Here is a 4,361-nt window from a genome sequence, read left to right on the forward strand (position 1 = left end):
TTTTATTGTTGCAATCCCCGGGTTTAGTTTATCAAATTGGTACATGTAATCGGCGTAATTTTGTTATTCCGTAGATCGTGGCAACAAATGTTGCGCGCATTATGAGGCGAGGAAATCTCTTGGGGAACATTTTTACAAACATCTGGCGTGAACGCTCTTATTTTCTCTTCAAGAGACATCATTGTAAATGTTAATACGCGGATCATCGTCGTTAAATGCATTCATTTTGGAATGCAACGCGATGTCCATTGAAATATTCCTATGCTAAAATAGATTCACAAACTTTTGCACTACAGAGATACATTTTATTCCTACAATAAAAGATTAACTTCCATTTTAAATTTTATTGAATGGGGGATCTGGAACTTTATATTTTATTTTCTAAAGGGAAATCATTTTCATTAGATAGATGGCATACACAAATATATCGTTTTAAAAGAGTACAAATTTGCAGAAAAAGAACAAGGAGAGAGAGAGAGAGAGAGGGGGGGGGTGGGGGCTACGTAACAAATCAATGAATACTTTTGTATGTTATATATGCTCTATATCTTTCACAACTCACAAGGACAAAAAGGATTCGAAAGGTTTCTACATTATCTGGAAAGGTTATATGAGTTATTCATACAATGGCAGTACGATGTCTCTGTCATACGTATACAAATAGCCGCCAGCAGGATCGATAATCAGAGGGATAGAAGTGCTTGCGATTGTATAAAAATCAAATTTTATTTTTCAGTCTTTAATATATGGGCAAATTTGGCAAGAATAATACCCTCTCTCTCTGGAGAAATTGAAATCAACTATTAAGTAAATTTCAAATCGTCTTCTTCATAAGGTATGCAATTTGAAAAAGATCTCTCTACTAAACATTCCTATGTTCAATTTTTTTCGAAAGAAGTCAAAAATCCCTATGCTTCGTATGGCGTTTGTGAACCTGAGGCTCTGGGGTAAGAGACTAGAGATGGCATCAAAATAATATTTTGACAGTCGATGCATATGATCTTTACCATAGTCATCTGATGAAAAGGGTCATTAAAGTACGAAATATCGATGTTTAAAAGCATCCTTTACTCTAAAATAACAATGGGCTTGGATCTCGTACTTTCAATAAACTCTTTCAGAAACTTTGAAGTTTTCAAGCCCATTTTATAAAACCTTATATATATATGGATACTATCTATAAGACAAGTTGACAAGGATTGGATGAAATATATGGAGACATCGAACAGTATTCAAGCTCAAAAGTCCATTAAAGAATGAAAACCTGGAGCAGAGCAAACATAGACCTCCAGAACAGATACATCTAAATGTCGAGTTGAAGGCCACAATAAGTGTTTTATTCTTTTTTTACGTATAAGACTTTGGACAAATTTTGCTATATATGAATACAACAACAGATCTGCAAATAACGAGGCGCAATTGATACTCATGGGATTTCCAATAGATTGTTGGAAAAGTTGGTCCTCAAAAACCACATTTATATTGTCATCAGAAATTCAAGCATCTTTTTAATATCAACTTCATAAAACTTAGTGGTGTTTACAATCAGAATGATATTCAATTTTTTTTTTTACAAAATAATTTTGCAAATGACCAATGATAAGGTAAGTAAATTTACGAGTTCCATTTTGCAAAAACAGCTGTCAATGATACATGTATCAGGAGGCCTTGGCTTTAATTCATCCGGGGAAATGGTTGTATATAAAGTTTAAAAGTCAAATTTTTATGCTGTTATAACAATTTAGTAAAGTTTTGTGATTTCAAATTTTTCCAAAAGTTTCTTGGAATTTTTCAGTATCCATATTTAATTTACACCACTTCTCGTATAATTTGTTGCATAGTATTCCTGAAGTTTCTCCTTCTGTTAATATTTTAGTCAGGAGTAAAGAAAATAGATTGGTATTTGCTGGAACTCACTAAGTATCTTTGTCTGTAAGGATTTTAATTAAGTTTTGAAATCCATTAGAGATATGGTAGTTCAAATTCGTTCTGGTTGTTAGGAATATTAAAATATTCAAAATTGACATATGATTTTGAAGATCTCAAATCATCTTTTCAATCTAATTTTCATTTGTCTACAAACCTTTACATTGAGCAGACCTAGAATATTAAAATATTCAAAACTGACATATGATTTTGAAGATCTCATATAATCTTTTCAATTTAATTTCAATTTGTCTACAAACCCTACATTGAAAGTCTTTGTTAATATATTCAGAAAACGCAGCAAATATTTTTAACATTGCAGAGACTTAGTGATATGTACCATTCACAATTTCTCGGGCCTTTCCGACAAGTGGAAAAACAACCTTGAATGTATTGCATAGGCGCAATCCCCTTTTCACAAAGATACATGTATTACCTAAAATATACTACAGAAGGGATTTCAATTCCGTCTATCCAATACTTTCATATAAACAGGAAGCGACTCCATATGTGGTATAGATTTTTAACATCCAGTGAGGTTAATACATTCGATGTTGCTTTTCCGACCGCTGAAGGAAAAACGCGAGACGATGCGATTGGTAATGCACTTCTGCAGGTGTGCAGTTATACCTGTGACGAGTGAATCATATTCCGTAGTTCTAGTGCAATCTGGCAAAAAATGTGTAATTACCTCTACCTAGCTTAAAATAAGAGAGATATGTATTCAAAATCACTTCCGTTTGGTGGTCCTTTTTGATAAGTATCTAAAAAATTTCCATATTTTATATTTATCATTTGTATTCGACAAAACCATGCTTCAATGTATTCAAGCCAAAAAAATGAATGCATGTAAAGTAACATGATTATCATATAAAAATGCGATAAAAATACCGATTGTTGCCCAAAATCAAAATAATGCGATGAAAATACTGATTATAGCACAAAATCATTAATACACAACAGATAATATGAAACGCTACCGGGCAGACGCCTATCTAATTCACTTAAGCAAAATTTACAATGGCCATCTTATCTTTCAGTGCTCAGTTTGTTTTCCTATCCAGTATCGTTTTTCGGTAAATAAATTCATTTTACAAACAATCTAAAATATATAAAGGAACAAAAAATAAACTTATTTAGAGAACTAATTTATGGCTTGTTTGTTCCATAATTTTGAAACATTATTTCCTGGCCTTTTAACGCACGTTAACTTCCGTGATTTTTGTTCGTAACGCACGTATTTGATACCTTTATACGTTTTTTAAAAAAAATTTCAATATCAGTGACTGGAATTTCAAGAACTCAACCTTTATATTCAACATGTCTCCAGAAATCCCTTTTAGTTTAAAAAATATTTTCAATACAGTTAGTCCCTTCACTCCCACTTCAAAACACTTTTTAGGAATGAATTTATTAGCTACTCGATGCATACAGTATCAGCTGGGTTGGAACAGTTTACGCTTTATAAACTGCAAAGCTTATTCTGACATCAGGCAAATTGATACATTTTTACGCAAGTCATTGTGGCACCAGAGGTTTTAAGATATAAACTCTCTTTATCCATTATATAAAAAATGGAGATGACGAACAGTATTCAAACTCAATAGTCCATTAAAATAATACAAATTGGAAGTAATGCAAACACGAACCTCCAAATTATCAGGGATGGGATCAGGTACCAAGGAGGAGGGAGAACCCCTGTTGACCAGTTACTATGGCAGTTGGCTTTCTACTTAATAATATATAGTACTTGCTGACAAAATCACTGTATTGACCATAGGACTTGTGAAATGGTGGACTTAAAGGAGATTGTTGATATTCTTTTTTTTATGATTTTGGTTGCGAATAGTTAGTATCCTTTTTGAATTGGGTGGAGCATGTAAATGTGCGTTATGGAGCATGCATTTGCATATCGAATTAACTAAAAACGATCCACGTATGCAAGTGATAAAGGTGTATTGCTACACGGGTAAGGGAAGTTGACGTCGAAAAAATGAAGTCATCACGTTTATTTTAAAGTATTTTAGATAACCATTTCGGTCTTTCTAGAAAATATGTGGATAAAAAACAGATGTATCAAACTTAGTGGTATCTTTTACTTCAAGTTTAAAGAGATCTAGAAATGGAAGTAATAATCTTAATTAATTATATTTTAAATGTCATGTTGAAGAACACAGCTGCCAGCAAGCGTTTTCTTCTCCTTATGTAGATTTTTAAAAATAAATTTTGCTTCATATGAATACAAAAGTAGGTAATAATGAAGTACAAATAGTACTCACGAGAAATCCGAAAGATAGTTGTAAGAATGATTTCTTAAAACTACATAGAAATTTTTAATAAGAGATTAAGACATAATTTTAATACATTAAAACTTCTAAGTATGTATGTATTATGATGTTTCTCAAAAGATTATTCCTACATATTTATTCTTAGAT

The sequence above is a fragment of the Saccostrea cucullata genome, unplaced genomic scaffold (assembly GCF_032062105.1).
Source record: "Saccostrea cucullata isolate Sc308-1 unplaced genomic scaffold, CSIRO_AGI_Scuc_v1 ctg130, whole genome shotgun sequence".
Classification (NCBI taxonomy): domain Eukaryota; kingdom Metazoa; phylum Mollusca; class Bivalvia; order Ostreida; family Ostreidae; genus Saccostrea; species Saccostrea cuccullata.